Raw genomic sequence first — 24,177 nt, forward strand, 5'->3', positions numbered from 1 at the left:
ACAACGCACACCGGCAGTACATCCCATGCCCCCAGACAGATAAGGCTAATTTAATAGCAAAGTTGCCGTCCCTTACAGCATGGGTGGGCAAGTGGATTCATGAGCTGGAATAGAGAACAGCAGGAATAACGCTAGCTGTAGGGGACATGAAGAGTTTATTTGCTTCGATAATAGGGGACCAGGCAAATGACCTGTGGAAAAGAGCAGGATATGCAGGAATAATAGTAAACAGTAATTAGCATGATGAGACGCCATTTAATTATTGTAGGGAGAACATGTGGAAAGCATTAAGAGTAATGTATACCGATATATCTGATATGACTGCAATAATGACGTGAAAAATGCAACAATATGAGGACGTTGTGCAGTAAATTGAGGAGATGAAGGAAAAGTAGCGTTTAGAAACAAAAGCGGGATGGGACAAAAATATCCCCATATTTTATCACATTGTATGTCACGGTCTTCCTGACAGCATGCAAATGCAACTGCGAGAGGTTAGGGATTGAGATGAAAACATAGGCCGAAATATAACTGCATATAATTTGATTTTGTAGACTGAAGCAGGAGAAAGATGGGAATAAAGTAGAAGACAGAGTGAGTGAGGAAGCAACATGAGTGCAAAAGAAATTGGTTAGGATAGCAGTAGAAGGAGCAGTGATTGAAAACACAGGAGAAGAGCAATATAAGCAGGGTTACCTACAGGCAGCACCAAAGGGATTTAACGGAGGAAGAGGAGAACAGATGTATTATCGCAGAGGGAGGGGGAACTCACATAGAAAAAGGGAGAGGTGGATTTGATGGAGGTAGACCTAGATATGGTGGTTATGGGAATTTTGGAGGACCATGTTGGACATGTCGGATGAGAGGACATTATGTGAGAGGATACAAAACCAGAGGCATGGTACCATATGGGTGGGGGCTGCTGGGTAACAGATGAAGGACAGCACATTTTGCACCCATATATTTTCCACAGCAGAGGACACAGTATTCATATGATGCACTGCAAGCATAGTGAATACCATATGTTTCGAAAAATAATTATGATTATACACAGCAGCAGACACAGCCCCAAGCTCCACAACAGCAACCTAATGCTTTACAAGCACAAACACAGCAGGCAGCACTACAGTGGGACAAGAGTAATACCAGCAGGTGTTGTGCTGCATTTTGGCGAGGGGTGCAGTTCTGGGAGGTAATGCCTCTGGAGGAAGTCCCGCCCCTATTCTGCCTATATGTTGGAAACTGGAAATTTAAACATTTGCAACGCCGATAATGGTGCCTAAACCATGAAGAGCATTTGAGATAAGGTATCCACTAAGAAAGCCCTATATGAGGTATCCCCGAAGAGATGACGGTCTCCTGAGTGAAAACCCTGAAGAAGTGTGAAGATATGAAAAAGAGAGACTGGTGACATCACAAGTGATAAGCGTGATGCACTGAGAAGGATGACCGAAGAAGAGAATGCATAGACCATATAGAATCTGATGGCTTAGTGAAGAATCAAGAAGATTTTCATGTGCGGAATGAAGATTGCACGTGTGAAGAAACACTGCAGAAAATGCAAGCCATTATATAGTAATCATAAAAGCTGGCTATAAGTAGTGAATAGATTGCAGGCAGTGCCGCCATTATATGTATATAGAATCTGGATATTCAATGTCACAACTTTAGTAAGCTCAACCTGTGGAGAAAGGAGGATTGATAGCTATGTGTGTGTCACAGAAAAGAAATTAGCTGGAGCTTGAAGATGGACCAGTGGAAGGTTGTTTGGCCTGATGTCAAAGGCTAGGGTATCCACAACTCGTTATCAGTCCTTGAAGAACAGTCAATGTGAGATGCAGAAGCATCTCTTGTTAAGTTGCAAAGAAAGAGCACCATGAGTGTCAAGTTCTTTTATTCAAAATAATTAAATGCCATAAAATGGGCCGATTCACGGGATCTGATCACGTGAGTCCAGGATGGAAATAGAAGTGGCCATGCAGACCTGAACCTTGATAAGAACATGCTCACACTCCCTTACATTCCCAGACATGAGAAGCGACTACATGGTCACGTTCAAAGACAATTCGAATGACAGAAGGCATGAGCAATGAGATATGATAGGCTTTTTGGGTGGGGCGTAATGGTCGAGTTCACCCACCAGCACCTGTGGTACCGTCCTACATGCTGCTGGAGAATCGAATGTTCCATAAGCCTACAAGCGTACCAACCAATTGTAGAAGGCTATTTAACAAAGGGCATTATAGTTTGAAAATAACAGATAATAACTGTTGAAGATGACTTACACTAAGGGAGCAGTTGTCCACCTGACCATAGATACCCAATCACAATCCAATCCCTTATAGAAAGTATACTTAGAAGTTCCTCTTGAACCAAACACAATCCCATGTAGGTTTCCTTAGTTTGTCACTTGGTATGATGTCAGTTATGACGATTTGTTGCTATATAAGTACTGTTTTTTATTAAATGCTTTGAGATTGTGCTGTGTGACGTCCGTTGATGTCTGTTGTACTCCCTGTTTTAGATAATTGAGAATAAAACAGAGACATTTTGCCAACTTCCTGAGTCGGTCTTATTATTGGGTGTAAGAGTTATTCTCTGTCCCCTCCATCGTACAATGTGTTGCCTCAATTAAAAGGACCATACAGGTGCCTTTGGTAGCTTGTCGGATGGTTAAAGACCCCTCAACTAGTAGACATCAGTACATTGGACAATCAGGCACCCTCCACAGTCTAGCCGGAAGATCATGAGGTTCCCTGTGGAGAGTGGCCGATATTGAATTCTTGCAAGAAAATCGAGACGGTGGGATGGGTCCCTCTTTGACAAAATCCCTCACGGTTTTCAATGGCGCTTTGCGGACGGCATGCAAAAGTGGTCGATTCGAGGGGGAGTCGATACCGAAGGCCTCAAGCTGAACAAATGAATGGTGAGTAGACTAAGGGAAATGACAAACTTAGGGGATGGGTTTGGGGTAATTTAGAAAGTAACTGGTAATTTAGAAAGTAACAGGGAAAGTAATGGGTAATTTTGAAAGTAACGGGAAAAGTAACGGGAGTTTTAGTTTGTGTAATGAGAGAGAGAGAGAAAGCCCGGGAGTCCTAAACCACGGTGGTTCAGAAGTAATTGTTATACACTTCAGTAGCAGTAAACTAGGCGAAGTACAGGACAGGTGGTAAATTAAGGTGTTGAAGAGCGACAATTGTGTAAGGAAAACTGAGAAATGGTCAGGGAGACATAGTGCCTATCTAAAGAAACTGTTGGTACCTACTCAGAGGCAGACTGAGATTATTGAAAAATAGAGGGTTTTTGAGCGCAATCATATTTGTTGTTTTAATAAAAGTATTTTTGTAAATGCTGGTAAGTATTGACAGTCAATTTAGACTTGTCACATACGGGAGACATTACTCCCCTCATGCATTTATGTAAGAGATTGCTAAAACACATGCCCAAGCTCAAACAGTACAGTGCACAATGGGTGAATGTCACGGCAGATAATATGTTCATGCCATGGCCACGTGGGGGATCATTGCCGAAAGCAGTTTTGCAACACATGACCATGTACTTGCATGTTGCATACACGGAAAAGAAATTGGAGATAATGGTTAGCTATTTTAGAACTTTAGAAAATGTACCAAGAAGAGAGAGAGGATATGCCACCTGAGGAGTGGATGCTTAACCAAGGAGGAAGTTGTTGCGTCTTCTGCTCCCCTTGCCATCAGAGGTAAAATGTGATAGCATGAAAGACGTAGGATTGTATCCGTTAATGAACTGAGAAGGGTGACGGTATAGTAATCCGATATAAAAACTGCCTGCTTATAGCAGTGATGATAGTCTAGAGGAGACTAAGAGAAAAGAGGATCCTTAAGATCTTACAAAACAGGGAAGAGAAAAGTGAGCAATCGAATGTATCGACAGACATAGAAGGAGAGATCAAGAGATGGAAAGGAGAGAAGGATAAAGCTGACAAAGGAACGCTTGTACAGAACAAATGGATGGGAGGACAGATATTACTCAAGCTAGATGGGCAGAGCATAGAGGAAATCAGGCAAAGGGAAAATCAAGACAAACAGGATAGGAAAGACAGGGAGTGAGAAAAGAGATGAAAAGAAGAGGAGCACAAAAGGAAGAGCAGACAGTGGTGAGAACAGATCTATGAGGAGGAGCAACAAAAGAAATAAGAAAGGACAGAGGAGCAAAGGAATTATGTTAAGAGACAGAGAGCAATAGAAGAACGGGATAGGAAATAAAGGAAAAGAGAAGAGGAGGAAGTGCAGAAATTAAAAGATAAAAGGATACAGAGATGAAAACAAGAGGAAGAAAGGAGTGCATGGGGGAAGGAGAGAATAGATAAGACGAGAAGAGGAAAGAATTAGGTGGGAAGCAAAAAAAGTGAACAGAAGTAGATGAAGAATTAGAACAAAAGAGGAGACAGAGGGAGCGAGATATTGACCTCTTTTAAAAGGAATTAATGGAGCCAGCTCCAGCAATCCAATAGGGCAGTAGAGAAGAGTTCCTCCCGTTACATGGAGCAACGTCAGGGCCATCTAGAGTAACCCTATAAGAGCACTTCGATAAAGGAAGCATCGCAAATAGGATTGATAAATCTTATCAGGACTTCAGAGAAGGTGACAAATCAGGAAGCCGAGGGATGGAGAACAAACCTTAGTCTTCCAATCATGAAGAGAAGAGAATAGTCCATTCAGTCTTGAGCATATGTCCTTGTCTCTAAGTAGACTGACCATAGATAAGGGGGAGAGGGATAAGAGTCACACTAGTTTGGGACTAGATAGGTCAGACGAAGAGATACAATCCTTCAGTGGAGAAGGAGGAGGTTCATGTGCCCCTGAGGGAGGCGGCCTGCAGGCAGGCAAGGAAGTAAGATGGTCATATCTAGAGCAACCTAAGGATAGGGCGCCAGATCCTACAGCATATCCAGAGCATCTCATAGGATGATCGTATAGCAAGAAGAGAGAATCACTGTTATATGTGAACAAGTTAAGGTCATTACCAGGAAGAAGTAGATCAGGAACCATTGTCCCCACTATGGATAGGCAGACAATTGGAGGCGATTGTGGATCAGGATTTACGCAGTTTCCCTAATTGGAAAAAGGAGGAGCAAGACCACATATATTAAGTAGCCACAGATGGATATGGCCAATTTAAGGTTCAAACACCCGAGTTTAATGGCGGGTGCGGGGAAATGGATTTATGAGTTAGAGAAAATGATAGGAGGAAATACCTTAGCAAGGCGGATATAAAAGGTCTCCTAGCAGCTATTCTTGGGGAAAGAGCTGATGACATTTGGATGAGAGCAGGCTATTTGAGTGTCACGGCACACAACATAGCACACAATGGAGCACTATTCAATAATTGCAGGGCAGATGTCTGGAGGGCTCTCAGAGTACAGTTTCCCCATATATCAGATATGACACAAAAGCTGAATGAAGACGAGGATCCGCTTGCTTACATTCAGTACAAACAGTGGCAGTATTTTACCACATTTTATGTCCGGGATTGTCAGAGCAGGTACAGAGGCAACTTAAGAAGCAAGTGGAAATGGAAGCAATGCCATAGGCTGAAATACAGTTGACGATAGTGCATCGCTCTCGGCTGTTGCAGGACAAAAATAATAAAAAAGACGATGCTAGAAAAATTGAGGAAGCCAAGTTAGTTCAAATATAATTGTCAAAATATGCCATAGAAGGGGTGGTATTGACAAGCTAAGAAGGACTAGGAGTACAGCAAGCAGTGGGTACATTGCAGGCGAGTAATCAGTGCCCGATGAACCAAGGAGGAAAATGGTTTGTACCAACAGGTAGAGGCATGGGCTACAGAGGAAGGGGTGGATTTCAACACACTCAAGGTGGGTTTCAGAATGCACTGAATTAGAATCAGAATGAGCAAGGAGGGTTCAACCAAGGGTGACTAGTCAGACGTGGTGCTCATGTATGTTGGACAGATGGAATGACAGGGCACACTGCGCGAGTATGCCGAAGGCAAGGGTATGAACACAATAGCCAATTCGCAAGAGGAGCGACAGCGTATCGTCCGGCATATAGCTCACAAGCTATGGAAGAGTTCGCCCAAGATCAGACAGTGTGTCAGGCACAAGCGCCACAAATGCAACAGGCACAGCAAACACAACAACCACCATTGAATCCACCACAAGGGCAGACGCAGCACACCCCCATGCAGATACAGCATAATGCAAACACACAACAATTATTGACACCTAGAATAGGGGGTGTCACTGTAGTATGAGGGAATCCTTTCACAGGTACAGTGGTATGCATGTATGCACAATAGGACAGCTCAAAGGGCGACTTGATGTGTTCATCACTATCTGTGACACCAGACCCCCAAGAGGACCAATGGTTGATGTGACGATAGGAGGCACATCTTTTTTGTTTCTAGTAGACACTGGTGCAACTCGTTCATGTATAGGAGATTAAAAATATCCAATGTTGGGAATTGCCATGAATGCTCAAGGATTCTCTGGAGCTACGAGTCAAGTTCCTTTTACTGATGAATTACCAATCTCGATAGAAGAGTGTGACATGTCTGTTGCATTATTGTATTCATGAGAGACACCAGTTATTATTTTGGGAAGAGTAATGACAAAACTTAACATGATGATTTTTTTTATTGACTAAGGTTTACAGGCCGATTCATGGAATTAATGTGCGCTGAAATTTTCGGCGAAAGCATGCAGATCACAGTGCCAGTGCGAAAAATCTCAGCGAAACCCGCGCACAGCGATTCATGGAAGGCCGTGCGCATAGAAATACCAGGATGTGCGCCAAAGTTCTGCGTGGCGCACACTGGCGCACACGTCTCCAAACAGCATGCGCTAAAAAGTAGGAGGAACACGGGGCGTGACACGCGGAATGGGGAACAACTCGTGAAAATGTGGGCGTCATGGGGGAAGTACAGGAGGCAAATGCGCGGAACGCTCACACGCACGTTCAAAACACGTATTCATGGAATCGAACGGGGCTAACACATGTGCCAAAAAAGACGCGCTAATCCGGAAACACGTACGCCAGCAGAAAGCAAGCGTACGGGGACCCACGCAGCATAAAACTGCACGCAAACAACAAACAAGCTCAGACGTCAGGATGAATATACCGTTCCTAGCAGCAGTGGTTGTGGGATACCGCAGGAGGAGGAGGAGGATAGTCAGGCCCAGAGTTTTTCACCCAGAACCAGCCTTTTTGGGATGCCTGATGACCAGGTGTATGGGAGGTACAGGTTTCCACCTCACATAATACTCGACATGGTCAGTGAGTGGGAGCATGACCTCACATCACCCACCCTGTGCTCCCAGGCCCTCAGCCCCCTGCATAAGGTCCTCAATGCACTTCTTCTTGGTCACTGGATCACTTCAGCGGACAACTGCTATAGTGGGGGGGTGTCACAGGCCACACAGTCATGCTGCCTACACCAGGTCTTGGCCATCATGACTGCACGCCCATCAGTCCGCAGGCACATATACCTACCCAGAGCACCTGCAGAAAGGCAGGGTGCCGTCCAGGATTTTTACGGGGTAGCACAATTCCCCAAAGTGCTAGGTGCCATTGATTGCAGCCATGTGGCTCTACGTCCCCCACGGGCATCTGAGCACATCTACAGAAACCGCAAGCACTGGCATTCCATCAACGTGCAGGTAGTATGTGATGCCAAGGGAATCATCACCTCAGTATATGCTAACTATCCAGGGTCCACCCACGACAGTTTCATTTACAGAATGTCAACCCTAAACCGGGACCTAGAAGTTGGTCGGCATGGCGATACATGGCTGCTCGGTGAGTATAAATGTCACAGCACATGCATGCATGTCAGATACAGAGCAATGTCACAACCCCACTAATGATACCCATCATCACCTCGACAGGGGACAGTGCCTACCCTCTGAGCACCCACATGATGACGCCAATTCGGAACCCCACCACGCCACCCGAGGTAAGATACAACACAGCCCACATTGCAACCCAGGGCATAGTGGAGCGCACATTCGGAGTGCTCAAGACAAGCTTTCGCTCCCTTGACCGTTCTGGCCGGCAGCTGTTATACGCTCCCCCAGTAGTGTGCAGGATCATAGTGGCAGCATGTGTCCTGCACAACGTTGCAACACGCCGGGGCCTGCCCGTGGACATGGTGGTGCCCCCACATCCCCAACCACATGCACGGCCACTGCGCATGGGAGGGCAAAGGGCATGGGTGAGGCAGCCCGTACACAGCTGGTGGCTAATTATTCAACCTACAATCACACCCCTGTGGAGTGCACACAGCCCTGGCACATACCATCTGACAATCAATGATGAGGTAAGGGACAGTCAACTGTCACAACCATACCAGCCTGAGATTGGTCACCTGGAAGTGTTACATTGTGTGCATCCCTACCTACACAAACACCACCAATGCAGTGTCATCAAAGACACACTTCTATGCTGCTAAATTCATTATCCCCTTGCAAAATACAACATGACCAACAGTGCCATGTCACCCAACCCCATCCCCAGCACCGCCACCCAACACACCATGGCATGTCATGCTATGTGAGAGCAAACAAAGCAATCCCCAAAACATTACACAAGTGTCAAAGTACAGTGTTCCTAATGGAAACTGCCCACACACAAAATGCTCCCAGTAATGTAGAACTAACAACACACATGACCAAATACTTACCAACAATACAATGCAGCTACACAACCTCAAACATAGCATAAACATGACAGTTAAAGTAGTGGTAGTCTTACAACCTGATTATTCCAGCACATCAACCACTTCCAACTGTACAGTGCTGCTGCCACGCAAATGTATAAGTGCACTGCTTACAACATGAACTCCATCTCCAAAGTAGACGGCCTTGTGAAGACATGAGGAATGAACCTGCAAATTAGGAGGAAGACATGGATGCACAAGCACATATCAATACACCATGCAGTGTATAATACAACAACAATATCCACTAGGAATGTATACACAGTATTGACTACAGAGTGCCCACACAGCTCATGGGAGTCCAACATCACTGTGTAAGTCACTGTCACTTGGGCACACCCTTTGCAAGCCCATGGAAACGGGAAGCAGGAGGGGTGTGTGTCTCATGAACCCAAGCATCTAACCCAAACTCAGGACAAGCCTGCATGTGCCCAGTTGGAATACAGTGAATGCACACGGGAGCCACACAAGGCAACACACTGTAAAAAAAAAAAAATCAAAAATCAAAAAGGGCCATGTGGGGGCCGAGGGGGGGGATGCCACCCAGGGTGCGCACCAACAGCCACCTGTGTGGATGTTGGGAAAAAAAAACACCTCCATGGGCTCATGGCCTGCGCAGCTATGCCATTGTGGGAGAACTGCTGCTGTCGCTCCCATCACCCTCTGCTGCTGCCACAGGAGGTGGTGGTGCTATGGGAGGCAGCCCACGCAAAGCCCTAGTATGGTCCTCCATGGCAGCAAGCATGCAGTGTGGAAGGTCTCGTTCTGGAGGATTATAGTGCAGAGATCCCCATGCAGCACCTGACGTGATGCCCGGATCTCCTCCCGAGTTGCCTGCATCTCAGCTGAGAGCGAACGTGTGAGCCGCTCCAGCTGCTGTTCTGTCCTCAAGTTAGTGGAAGCCTCAAGGGCAACAAGAGTCTCCCTGAGGTGATGGAGTTCTACCCTCAGGGCTTCCCTGTGGCCCTAGGACTCTATAGATATCGATTGGCGTAGAGTCTCCAGTGCCGCCCGTCTGTCCCTGTTGGACGCCAACATGTCCTCCCTGTGTGATTATCAAATGGAGTCTGTTGCCTGCTGTAGTTGCTCCATCTTCCTTTCAGGGGGGACAATGGAAGTGGCCACCCTCTCCATTGCTTTAGCCATTATCTCAACTGATGCTGCTTGTTGGGTTGACATACGGTACATGGATTGTTCCCATGCGGTATTGCCTGGTGGCGTACGGCCACTGCGTCGGCGGGCACCACACCTGTTTGGGGAAAGGTGAGCTGCGTCTTGCTGTGCCGGCACTGCCTGAGGCTGCAGGACTGCATTCCCCCTCTGATCTGCTGGCCCAGGAACAGGATCAGATGTTGTGGAGTGTGACCCTGCATCCGTAACCGCCAAAGGCGGATTTACCAACACTGACATCCCCATAGAGGGTTCTACCCCTGGTGCAGGTGGGTTGGACAGAACAGAATCCCTGCCAGAAACACTTACCTGTGACGGCACATAGGTCCCATCATCCAAATCAGCACCTGAATAGAGGTCTGGGGAGGTGCACCCAGAGGCACCCCTCGACAGAATGGTCTGCAGCAAGATTGGGTTCTCACCCACCACCACACAACGTCCCCCACTGGTGCCCGGTCGTGCCTGATATTTCTCCTGGGTCTGCACCATCTCCTCAACCTCAACAGCATCAAGTGCGTCATCCCCTTCAAAAACATGAAAGACAAAAAATGGAAACAGGCATTAGCACCATAGCACACAAATAGACCTGACAAGCTACAGAACCAGTACATGATTTACACATGTCCCACATGACTATAACCCTCCCATGCATGCACTGTCACTGAGTTGGAAGGGGAGGTAAAAGGCAGACACTGATGACACCAAGATGGAAGAGCAACACATTTGCTGCATGCTGGGTAGCACTGCCATCACACATTGGCCTATGAGTCGCATGTCCAATACACATACATGACACATGCCATCACACAGATGGCATGTACCATAGCCATGGTACATTACACAAGTACATCCATATGTCAGTGAATGAATACTGTTAGCCATCCATGTGAGATGGACATGATGAGATGAAAAATGCTACATAGTGTGACAAAATAGGCATGTGCCACACACTGCAACACATCCAGTGTACACAAATACAGTGATTGCAGGCCGATGTACACATCAATGGTTGTGCACTTCAACATGACAGGAAACAACTATCATGTTCCACATTCAAACAGGCCCCACATATTTCTGTGATCAGGCCAATACTCAATCAGCCTGAATGGTCAAATCATTCACCTAACAAGGTAACACATGTGGGCCAATGTGGGGTTCATCAATGGCAGAAGCATGTCACAAATGTGACAAAAGGGCTGAGGAATGTGTAGCAAAAGTGGGAGAATTGAAACAATCAGCCTGAACGAACACTGAAAAATACAAACAATGTTGGTGCAAGATGCCACTTCAAGGGCAACTGCCGTAATGTTGGGCAAAGTTACTACTGTGGGCAGAAGGGATACTGTCACACCCAAATACAAGGCCGCTGAATGTTTTAGATGTAGCACATGGGTGACCCATACCACTCAGGCACACACACCCTCACCTGGCACTCAATCAGAACCCGTCACCCAAACAACATACACATGCATTACACACACACATGTATGGGCACTCACCGGACAATGCATCATAATCAGGTAGTCCTCCCACACCTTGGATCTGTTCCTCTGTGACAAAGGCCCCAGCAACAGACTCATGTTCAGTGAGTTCATTGTCCTCTTGTGGAGACCCACCGCCAGTCACCAGAGTAGCGGCATGATTTGAGGCCAGCTTGTTGTTTGCTCTGCGTTTCAGGTCATTCCACCGCTTGTAGCAATCATCAGCTGTGCGCCTCAAAAATCCAAGGGCACTTATGCGGTCGGCGATGGTCTGCCAGTGTGCCTTACGTTGACCAGGTGTGGTCTTGCACCCTGCAGTAACCACCATTTTGTGGCTATGTGCCGACACATAGGCCAGAAATGCATCAAGTTCCGGATCATTAAAGCAAGGCTTCCTTGAGGTACCTGAGTGTGTAGCTGTGTCTGGGGTCTCAGCCTGTCATGCCAGAGCACCCTTCTTCCTCTTCTTTAAAGGTGGAGCAGAGCCAGAGTGGCTTACGCCGCTCTGGTCAGTAGGGGCAGAATCACCGGTGGACTTGGTAGTAGGAGTGTGGGAATGCACAATGACCATAGGTCTTGATGCAGGCATTGGTTGCAGGGTAATGTTGGCAGGGGGAACGTCAGTTTGATGGACCGGGACTGACACTGTCCTGGCTGGGAGAGTCAGAGCTAGGGCGGATGGAGCTGCAGCTGCCCCTGCAGACTCCCCACCCTGCATACTTGGGGCAGCAGATGACATAGTTGCTCCTGATCCACGTGGCTTGGTGACACCAACTTGCACCGCCACACGTGGCCTAGACTTGCTGACCTGGAAGTCAGCCAGGGAGTCATCCTGTGCCAGGTCAGGTGCCACAATTGGCTGGTCCAACAGGGGCTGAGCTTGGATGGTGTCAGCCACGTTTCCCTCAACCATGGGGGGGGCATGGGTGTCCCTGATTGTTCCTCCACACATGGGGGTGTAGGGGCACCCTGCAAATCCCGGCCACATCCCCTACCATGCCCACCATGCCCACCTTTTGAGGGTCGGCCACCTTTGCCTCCCTTACCGCTTGGTCGCCTCCCAACCATGGCACTGATGTTGTTGTGCGTATGGGAGTTGCAGTAAACTATTTTCCTGGGCAATTGGGGGTCAAAGGGGTAGGATACCAGATGGAATTCATACCCTAGAGCTCTAACAAGGCTGTCTGTGACCCCCGGGGGAAGATGACGGGTCACGCAACGCACAGGTAGCCCAAAATCAAAAATTAACATGTGCGCAACCCCTCGTAGACCACGTGCGTGAAAAAATGAACCCGCACTACGCTGTGGCACCCAGAAACACAAAACTAAGCGTACGTGTAATACACGCAGCCTACAATGACCTCTGAAGGGGAACATGACACACGGGGTAAGCACAGTTCCTAAGTACGTGTGGAACTTACCGTCTGCCTCGAAAAAGAATGTGAAAAATACTCACGTGTGTGCGTTGGCAACACCACAGCCAAAAGAAGAATTGTACGCTGTCTGAGGAGACAGGATTAAAGGAGAAGTGAACTCTGTTTGAGGAAACAGGCCCAACAAAAATTCAGAAAAGAGCTGTCAGAGGTAACAGGGAGTACGAACTAGAAACGCTGTGAAGTAATCGCGTGTGAACCGACAAGAAGTACAGATTTCACCCACTCGCTCCCCACGAAAAGCACGTACAAGGAAATGGCATCCTACATGTAGCTTTTAAACCGGCCCACACGTACACGTCAGATACGCGTGCACGCAGGCGTTTTCCTCCAATTACAGGCGATGACATTCGGATGTGCAGTTTTTCCACGTGTGCTCTGTCATCACGTGCTATGAGGGAAACGCCAGCGCGCGTAATGTAACTTACGTGCTTACACGCTAAGGGCCTTTGGTCCAATGGAATCGCGTGCGTGTGCTGACGCACTTACGCGCTAAGGCCCTTTCCTCAAACTACACGCTGACGTGCAATTTTTTCACGTGCCAAATCACTCTGTATCAAGCTGGCCATGCGAAAACACACGGAAGACCACGCTGCTGCCCAGAAGGCCGAATTACTGCCCCCAGAGGCCCGAGCCCGCTCCCACCTGCCATCTGCTGCTGCCTGACTGCCTGCTGCCCACGTGCCCTGCCATTTGCTGCCTGCACATCAGCCAGGGGTGTAGTTGCTGTGACCACCCCTGCTGGAAATGAAGACTCCCGACTGGGATTCCATCGCTCGACAGCCCAGCCCCAGGACCCAGTTGCCCACCCACTCCTGCCTCTGGGGTTGTCATGTCTGGCACAACACCATCTGGCAGCACTGGCAACCCCCAGCCAGAGAGGCAGAGGGCCACCAGCTTCACTGCCACCGAAGTTGGGGTCCTGGTGGAGCAAGTCCTGAGGCAGTATGATGCCCTCTTTGGAAGTTTGCGCGCCGACAATGAAGGACGGACCAGGATCTGGATGGACATCGTGACTGCCATAAATGCGGAGGGGGTGGCAGTCCGCGACTTACATCATGTCAAGAAGCGCTGGGAGGACTTCAGGTCCAGGACCCTCAACAAGGCCCGGCGCCACGCAAAGGCAGCGGATGCCAAGGGGCGCCGGGGCCAGCTGTCGAACCATCAAATGAGGGTCCTGGAACGCATATGCCCAGCGCTCTACGTCCAGATCCTTGAGAGGCACCCGTCTGGAGTCGAGCGCTAAGTGTACATGCATGTTGATAGTACGCTGTGCATGTTGTGGTGTGCCAGTAGTGTGCAGGTTGGACATGTGTTTATGTAGGGCCATGTGGGATGTGTATGAACATGGGCGTGAGGCTGCCACATGTGAGTCCTCTCAGTTGTGAGACACATTGATGGTTTATGTGTTGGTAAGCATGCTGGGCAAATGCAGGTGTGGGAGCACACATGTTTGAATTTCTGTGTATGTACTTTGGCATGGTTGTGGAATGGATGCTGGTTCATAATGCAGGTATCTGCACTGTGTATATGTGCATGTATGTGTATCTGACAAGTGTGCAACTGTGATGCAACATGGATGCACATGACGCTGATATGTAGAAGGATGAATGGCAGATGTGACATGTATGGCGATCTCATCACTGCAACAGTTGGAGGAGATGTAGACATGCATGTAAGTGTGGAGGTGTGTGTGCATGTCTAGTGCACTCCTTGTGTTTCATGTGATGTCAGGCTCACCTTTGGCTGTTCATGCTCTTGTATGTGTATGGATGGTGCTGCCTGGTGCAATATTGCTGTTGAAATGTTCATGTGTGCGAGTTAAAATGACATGTGTGTCGTGGAATGTGATGCCGTGTCTGTAGTTAAACATTGCCACTCATGTGCAACTGTCATGTGTGTATCAGTCCATTGTACAGTGCCCTGATGCCTGTGTTTTATCTCTCCCTGTCTGCAGCGTCAACTGAAGAAGAGGGCGGAGCGGGAGCTGTGGAGCACAGCGGCAGGGATCATCCCACCAGCTGGAGACGCAAGGCCCGGCTCCCCTCCCAGGTTGTCATCTTGTCGGGGAGTGAGGAGTCTGGTGCTGCATCCCAGGCTGCAGCTGCTGAGGGAAGAACCAAGAGGCGGAAGGGGCAGCTGAGACCCCACAGGGTGCGACGGAGGAAGATGGCACGGAGTCATCTAGGTTGGTGCGGGGTTTGGTGGAGAAGGAGGCCGTGCAAGGGACAGACACGGGGTCTGGAGGTGGGGATTCCACTGGTGCTAGTGGTGCAGTGCAGGGGCAGGAGGCAGCACAGGCCACCGCAGAGGTGCCTGTGTGTAATCCTGTCCCCGATCCTGTGACTGCATCATCCCGCACCAGCACGGATGCCTACGTCCAGACACGTTTCAGGGAGGGGATCTGCTTACAACAACTGGCCTTCCTCTCCCTGCAGACGTGGCTATCCGGGACCGGGTTGAGCCTGTCCTGGGTGGGGTTGCGTTGCGTCAACGGGCCATGCGAGCTGACCTGCAGTCTTTTCATGAGGAGACTGCACGTTTTCTCGAATGGCTTGTTGACCGCATTGACCTACTGGGACAGCTCACCAGGGCCGGATTCCTCTGTTTCTGGACCTTGTGTCACGGATGGCACTCTATAAAGAGTGGCACAGGACACCCAGAAGAGTTTGGGTGCTGAAAATAAGTGGACAGACAAGTACACACACAGCAGAACGGAAATAGAACGAAGAGTAGGAAAGAGTAGCAAGGGAAAAGGTACAGAATGGATACCCTCTTGGGGTGTATGCAGAATAGGAAAAGGGTATCGAACCTTGGAAATACTCTAGCCTTCTGCACAGTTTGCTATAACAGAGGCCCACGCTGTTTGCTCATGACTTGGAACAGCAGCTATGGGTGTCTGTAATGTAGAAACAAGACAAAGGAAGGGGCAGAGGTTGACTGATGGAGAACCAACAGACAAGCTCTGGAACAAAGGGTCGACAAACGGTACAAGAGATGTTACAACAGACAAATCCAGGAAAGGAGGTGATAGCAAACTAGCAGAAGGAATAGAAGGGAAAGTCGAGTAACAGGATAGGATAGCAGAGGACAGTAAGGTACAAGGTAGAGGGCTCAGAGGAGCAGGAAAGCAGTGAGTAAACCTACAGGAGTAGGATGGTAGGGTAGAAAGCCAGAGGAAAAGGGTTTAGGCAGCCGGAGAGGCAGGCTGTAGAGTAGGAAGCCCAGAGGATAAGGGCTAAGGCAGCCGGAGTGTGGCAGGCTGTAGAGCAGGGAGCCCAGAGGACAAGGGCTAAGGCAGCCGGAGTGAGGCAGGCTGTAGAGCAGGGAGCCCAGAGGACAAGGGCTAAGGCAGCCGGAGTGAGGCAGGCTGTAGAGCAGGGAGCCCAGAGGACAAGGGCTAAGGCTGGAAAGCAGCAGAGCTAGATCAGCTGCAATGTGGAGGGCCCGCAGGTCAAGGGCGGAGGCTGGAAGGCAGCAGAGCGAGATCCGCTACAACGTGGAGAGCCCGCAGGGCAAGGGCGGAGGCTGGAAGACAGCAGAGCGTGATCCGCTGTAATGTGGGGAGCCCGGCAGGGCAAGGGCGGAGGCTGGAAGACAGCAGAGCGTGATCCGCTGTAATGTGGGGAGCCCGGCAGGGCAAGGGCGAAGGCTGGAAGGCAGCAGAGCGTGATCCGCTGTAATGTGGAGAGCCCGGCAGGGCAAGGCGAAGGCTGGAAGGCAGCAGAGCGTGATCCGCTGCAGGGTGGAGCAAGCAACAAGGCAGGGAGCCCAAAGGGCTAGGGCTGTAGGCAGCAGGGTGTAACAAGCTGTAAGGCAGGGTCCCAGCAGGAGAGAGGATAAACAGCATACAAGGATCCGAAGACACTCGCGAAAGGTGGAGGAAGGACTCTCAATGCAAGAGGCCGAGTCACTGCAGACAGCAGCCTTATATACTGCCTAGCCCAGCACAGAGGCAGGCCAATTGGTTTCACCTGGCGAATCACACCTGCAGGCAATCGGCCACCGCCCTTTCTGTTCCTGGGCTGGTGGAAGCAGGACCAGACTCTAAGGCTTCTGGGGGGTATAGTTCCATAGAACTCCAATAGGAAAGGCCAGAAAACAATGCTTGCGGCCAGGTGCATTATGGTATGCGTAGTTAGATTACCATAATCATTAATTAGTAAAGTCCAAATGGAGCAGAAATGGATGTGCCCATGGCGCATGCATGACAGTATGCCCCTCTCCAGGCCCCTCTCCAGGCTCCCTGAAGAACGACCTGTAGGAAGAGTGTCTGTTCCACAGTACAAGAGTCTTACTCCAAATAGGCACATCATGAGGCACCAGAAACGAGTTGTAAGGTGAGAGTCTTGAATTACGGAGCCAGTACCAATGTTCTGAACCTTTGATGTAGAATACAGAAAAGATGAAGTCTTTGGAACACAGACCCCAACTGTGTGTGCATGAAGAGAGGAACTGCGGAAAACTGCTGCAGGCTCCAAGATAGATTTTGTACTGACGGGCAACAGTATGGTGTTGGAAAGCGGAGCCATAGGTACAGCAGAATTCGTATCTTTAGGAAGGTGTTCCAAGACATCCGAAGTAGCAATGACAACATTAGGGTTAGCCATAGAGAGATCAGAGGTTACAGCAGCGGTGAGATCTTGGATGGCTGTAGGGGGTATCGATGCTGTAACAACTGGGTGTGAGGGTGCCATGAGAGAGCCAGCAGGCTGGAAAGCACATGAGACTGGTAGAGTAGAGTCTGGCAGTCTTAGAGCTATAGATATACCAGCAGGCACAACTGGAGTAGTAGTTTCAGGATTCACAATAGCTATAGCAACCTCAAGATCGGTAGCAGGGACTTCAGAAGTCTCAAATGTGTCAGGGGGTTTTTGAACCGCAGCAGCAGAGAGATCTTGAATAGTAGTTGGAAGTTCGAGTGCTATCGCAGCCATAGACAGATCAGGTGTTGCAACTACTGGTAGATCGGGTACCACAACCACTGTCGATTCAGGGGGTATCGAAGAAACAGAAGATGTTAATTGTTTGAGAGTGATGTCTGATAGCACAGCCACACTTTGGCAAGCCCCGCTTGCCACTTCAGCATGCTCGGTGTGAACTGTGCCAGTCTCTTCAGCTGCTATAGACATTGCAGAGGAGGTTGTAGGTGTGAGAACTGGACGATAGGCAAGGGTGAGGGCGGAACCATCCTTTGACTCAGAAGAATTTTCAATCAGAAGACCACCCTTGTTTTGTGGTGTAATGGCTGTGTGCGTGATATGACCCACCGGAGAAGTTAATCCTTTTCTGTCAGTACAACAACCTGAGTTTTTGCGGCTGGAAGATGAAAGAGCTGTGTCAATCTCTAGAAGGGAAACATATGCAATATTTAGGTCTTCCATCTGCTTGGTAAAAGTTTGTATACTTTTCTGTATGGCAACTCCAGGCCTTATCATGTCGATCTCTAACGAAAAGATGTCAGGTGTTGGACATATTGTCAGAAGGTCTGGTGACTTGTGTCCCTTCATAAGATTCTTATAATACAAAGAAACAAAGTCGTCATAGAGGTCTTCGGTCTTTCTTTTAAGGCGTAGGAGTTGTTCGTGTATCAGGTAAGTATCATTAGATTGATCCAAAGCTTCAGAAGCTGGTGTGGCAGAAAATTCGGTTGTAGCAATGGGAAGACAGACCTTAGGGATATTGCGATTAGCAGATACTGGGGAAGCATTAAGACAACCGATGGTTAGTATAGGTCTTTTGTACCCAGAACCAGATGCACAAACCTCAGGATCATGACTGCCTTGTCCTGACAAATAAGGGTTTCCAACATTCTGGGGAGCTTGCCAAGCAGATCTTGCGCATATCACACTGGCAACGGCGTATTCAGGTTTAGATTCTCTGACAATGAGTGATATGTCCTTAGCTGTTGCGGTGTTAGAAGGCTTGTCAGAAGACGCAGGAGAGTTTTCCACTGTTTGGTCTAATAAGATCTGTAAGAATTCATTATCTTGCTGTAGCTCTGCAACAGATAAGGACTGCGGATCATAGTCGCAAATGTCATAATAATTGTACATGGAAGATGGGTCAGCTAGCCAGTGAGTATAGTACCGTGCTTGTAAATCTTTGTTTACTAAGGCGAGTCTGTCCTTTAGACTAGGTTTCTTGTCTGCAGTCTTTAGGGAAACCATAGGTTTATGCAAAGGTTTCTTAACTCGAAAGGAAAGCATCTTAGGTCTGTGTGTGCCTTTCCGGCCAATGAAATAAGAAATTTTTTGCTCTTGCATTCAGTCACGGATGGCACTCTATAAAGAGTGGCACAGGACACCCAGAAGAGTTTGGGTGCTGAAAATAAGTGGACAGACAAGTACACACACAGCAGAACGGAAATAGAACGAAGAGTAGGAAAGAGTAGCAAGGGAAAAGGTACAGAATGGATACCCTCTTGGGGTGTATGCAGAATAGGAAAAGGGTATCGAACCTTGGAAATACTCTAGCCTTCTGCACAGTTTGCTATAACAGAGGCCCACGCTGTTTGCTCATGACTTGGAACAGCAGCTATGGGTGTCTGTAATGTAGAAACAAGACAAAGGAAGGGGCAGAGGTTGACTGATGGAGAACCAACAGACAAGCTCTGGAACAAAGGGTCGACAAACGGTACAAGAGATGTTACAACAGACAAATCCAGGAAAGGAGGTGATAGCAAACTAGCAGAAGGAATAGAAGGGAAAGTCGAGTAACAGGATAGGATAGCAGAGGACAGTAAGGTACAAGGTAGAGGGCTCAGAGGAGCAGGAAAGCAGTGAGTAAACCTACAGGAGTAGGATGGTAGGGTAGAAAGCCAGAGGAAAAGGGTTTAGGCAGCCGGAGAGGCAGGCTGTAGAGTAGGAAGCCCAGAGGATAAGGGCTAAGGCAGCCGGAGTGTGGCAGGCTGTAGAGCAGGGAGCCCAGAGGACAAGGGCTAAGGCAGCCGGAGTGAGGCAGGCTGTAGAGCAGGGAGCCCAGAGGACAAGGGCTAAGGCAGCCGGAGTGAGGCAGGCTGTAGAGCAGGGAGCCCAGAGGACAAGGGCTAAGGCTGGAAAGCAGCAGAGCTAGATCAGCTGCAATGTGGAGGGCCCGCAGGTCAAGGGCGGAGGCTGGAAGGCAGCAGAGCGAGATCCGCTACAACGTGGAGAGCCCGCAGGGCAAGGGCGGAGGCTGGAAGACAGCAGAGCGTGATCCGCTGTAATGTGGGGAGCCCGGCAGGGCAAGGGCGGAGGCTGGAAGACAGCAGAGCGTGATCCGCTGTAATGTGGGGAGCCCGGCAGGGCAAGGGCGAAGGCTGGAAGGCAGCAGAGTGTGATCCGCTGTAATGTGGAGAGCCCGGCAGGGCAAGGCGAAGGCTGGAAGGCAGCAGAGCGTGATCCGCTGCAGGGTGGAGCAAGCAACAAGGCAGGGAGCCCAAAGGGCTAGGGCTGTAGGCAGCAGGGTGTAACAAGCTGTAAGGCAGGGTCCCAGCAGGAGAGAGGATAAACAGCATACAAGGATCCGAAGACACTCGCGAAAGGTGGAGGAAGGACTCTCAATGCAAGAGGCCGAGTCACTGCAGACAGCAGCCTTATATACTGCCTAGCCCAGCACAGAGGCAGGCCAATTGGTTTCACCTGGCGAATCACACCTGCAGGCAATCGGCCACCGCCCTTTCTGTTCCTGGGCTGGTGGAAGCAGGACCAGACTCTAAGGCTTCTGGGGGGTGTAGTTCCATAGAACTCCAATAGGAAAGGCCAGAAAACAATGCTTGCGGCCAGGTGCATTATGGTATGCGTAGTTAGATTACCATAATCATTAATTAGTAAAGTCCAAATGGAGCAGAAATGGATGTGCCCATGGCGCATGCATGACACCTTGTTCCGACCCCCTCCTCAACTGAACCCCCTATGCCCCAGTCGTCCTCCATGCCATCTTCCCACCCATGTATCACCTGGGTACCCTGTGGAGCTGCCTCTGACCCTGCGGCCAGGCTGGTGGAGGACACATCCCTGCCGGAGTCAGAGTCGGACGTCCAGCAGGGGTCGCCACCTCAACAGCTGCACCCCAGCCAGAGGAGGATTTGCAGGCAGCAAGAGCCAGGGAACAGGCAGAGGCACAGCAGCAGCAGCAACAAGGTGGGAGCCATCATGGCTCGGGGCCTTCGACATCAGAGGGGCAGGCATCGGCCAGAGGGCAGGAGGACCCAGGACTGGAAGTGTCTTCTGTGTGGCAGCAGTTAGGCCCTGCTATAGATGCGGAGCGGCAGCGGGCAGAAGAGGCACGGTTCACGATGGTCAGGGCGGAGAACTCCATGAGGAGGGCCCTGAGGCGGGCCGAGTGCCTCGAGGCAATTCGCAGGGAGTTGGAGGAGAACATGTCGTTGTCTCTGCGAACACTGGGGGGCCATGGAAGAGGACCGCCTCCAGGACATTAAGCAGGAGTTCGATGATGCCCTGGCCCGGACATCCAAAAGTGAGCCGTCGGACTAGCCCGCTGCCCTTGTAAATCGTTTTTAGAGTTAGGTTTCCTTTTCGTTTTCCTTTTATTTGTGGTCAATGGACAATGCCACCCAAATTTGCATATAGTTATATTTTTAGGTAGTTAGTTAGGTAGGTTTCATTTGTTTGATTGGGATCATGGACCCTTTAAATCCTTGGACAATGGATTGTATATAGTTTCATCATTTATTCATATTTTTTTTTTGCAATATGGACATGGAGCAATGGATTTATTTTTTCCGGACAATGGATTGTAAATAGTTGGACTATGGATTGATTTCTCTTATTTTTTTTATTATGAACATGAAGCAATGGAGATTTTTTTTTTACATTTGCTTTGGATTTGCGTTGTTGGAGGTTGACTTTGGACTGTTTTTCTTTCAAATTTATTTGGATTGGTTATCATTTTCATTCAATCATCTTTTTCACATGCTTTTCATTTCATGTTTCATATTTTGGTATGCTTTCATTTCATTTTTTATTTCATGTACATAATACATTTTCATGTTTTAGTTCCATGTGTGGGATTCGCTCATTGGGTTGATGCATGTGAAAATGTGGGTTTACACAAGCATTGCCAACCAGTGTATGTGTGTGATGGACATGTGTTGATGTACATAGTTCACTTATGGTTTGTGTCATGAGATCAGCATTTCACTGCTGGGGGTGAGGTGCAGGGGGGCATGAGTGGGACATGAGTGGGGGCCTGCTGGCAGGTGCCCTGCACTGCTGGGGGGTGGGGGTGCAGGGGGACATGAGTGGGGGCCTGCTGGCAGGTGCCCTGCACTGCTGGGAGTGGGGGTGCAAGGGGACATGAGTGGGGGCCTGCTGGCAGGTGCCCTGCACTGCTGGGGGTGCAGGGGGACATGAGTGGGGGCCTGCTGGCAGGTGCCTCGCACTGCTGGGGGGTGGGGGTGCAAAGGGACATGAGTGGGGGCCTGCTGGCAGGTGCCCTGCACTGCTGGGGGGTCAGGGTGCAGGGGGACATGAGTGGGACATGAGTGGGGGCCTGCTGACAGGTGTCCTGCACTGCTGGTGGGTGGGGGTGTAGGGGGACAAGAGTGGTGGCCTGCTGGCAGATGCCCCGCACTGCTGGAGGGTGAGGGTGCAGGGGGACATGTGTGGGGGCCTGCTGGCAGGTGCCCTGCACTGCTGGGGGGTGGGAGTGCAGGGGGACATGAGTGGGGGCCTGCTGGCAGGTGCCCCGCACTGCTGGGGGGTGGGGATGCAAGGGGACATGAGTGGGGGCCTGCTGGCAGGTGCCCTGGACTGCTGGGGGGTGGTGGTGCATGGGGACATGAGTGGGGGCCTGCTGGCAGGTGCCCTGCACTGCTGGGGACTGGGGGTGCAAGGGGATATGAGTGGGGGCCTGCTGGCAGGTGCCCTGCACTGCTGGGGGGTGGGGGTTCAAGGGGACATGAATTGGTGATCAGTAGTGCAAGATGACATGTGGCTTGGCTGGGGGGCATGCCCATGGTGGATGGGCTGCCTGTGGGACATGACCAGGGGTGCAGAGTAATCCCCTGTGGTGTGGGCTGCCTGCAGGGGCCGTGGAGGGTGTAGAGGGAATACCTGGAAAGACCCGCACTGCCAATTCACGTGTAGGACTCCCCGGCACCCCCGAAATACACGTACCCTGCTGAAATCGAATGTGAGACTTCCCGCAAACCCCAGTTATACACGTACCCCACTCGCACAGGCCCTTTCGCATGTGAAACTTCCTGCGCACCCCCAAAATACACATACCCGGATCCAATCGTGTGTGAAACTTCCCGCGCACCCCCGAAATACATGTACCTGGCTCCAATCGCGTGTAAAACTTCCCGCGAACCCCAGTTATACACGTACCCCACTCGCACAGGCCCTTTCGCGTGTGAGACTTCCCACGCACCCCCGAAATACACGTACCCAGATCCAATCACGTGTGAGACTTCCCGCAAACCCCCGTAATACACATACCCTGCTGAAATCGCAGGTGAAACTTCCCGCGAACCCCAGTTATACACGTACCCCACTCGCACAGGCCCTTTCGCGTGTGAAACTTCCCGCAAACCCTGTAATACACGTACCCTGCTCCAATCGCGTGTGAAACTTCACGCGAACCCCAGTTATACACGTTCCCCACTTGGCGTTTGCTGTTTGGCAGCCCTGTAAACTGGTCCAGGGTTAGCACAGCCCTTTGCGCTGGATTGGGGATTTTGATGGCTTTTCCTTGCGCTAGGGGCGTTCTTGGGGGCGTAACTGGCGCTGCTGCAGGGTCGCTGCACGTCTCTGCACCACGGCTGGTTTTGGAGGCTAAAATCCATGAAAACACTATGCGCGGAAATCGATTTTAGCGCACGCGGCTGGCGCAGACATTTGCACGCGCACACTGTGCGCCAGCCGCATGCGCCACTTTTGTGCGAAATTCTATGAATTACCCTGATAGTGTGCTCCACTCCTGGGATACACTATATGAATGCAGGCAAATTCATATTGTCATTTAAAAGGAAAATGGCTCTGTGAGGTGTACCGATAGAACCAGAGGTTTTCCTTTATGTGGTGAGCATTCTGTTAACATGGATACTTGCCTTAGTGGGAAAAACTATGAGGATACCTGATTCATTTTTATTTAGACCACAGAAACCTATGGGCGAATAGGGGGGACAGACCATCCCCCTAGAGTTAGATGCAGCCATAGTAGGAGGGGAAATGGCAATGCTCAAAGGAATGGATGATGAGGGTAGGCCATGGAGAACAGTGATTGCCATTGGGGAAGGGTGCATATTGACTGACATCACTGACAATGACATGTTTGAAGATGATCCATCAGATGATGAAGTAGTGGTCTTAATGAGCATTACATATAGGATCAGAATAGAAAAAAGGGAGATCCCACAGTGC

The sequence above is a fragment of the Ambystoma mexicanum genome, chromosome 2p, assembly GCF_040938575.1.
Source record: "Ambystoma mexicanum isolate Mex_15411 chromosome 2p, UKY_AmexF1_1, whole genome shotgun sequence".
NCBI classification, from domain to species: Eukaryota; Metazoa; Chordata; class Amphibia; order Caudata; family Ambystomatidae; genus Ambystoma; species Ambystoma mexicanum.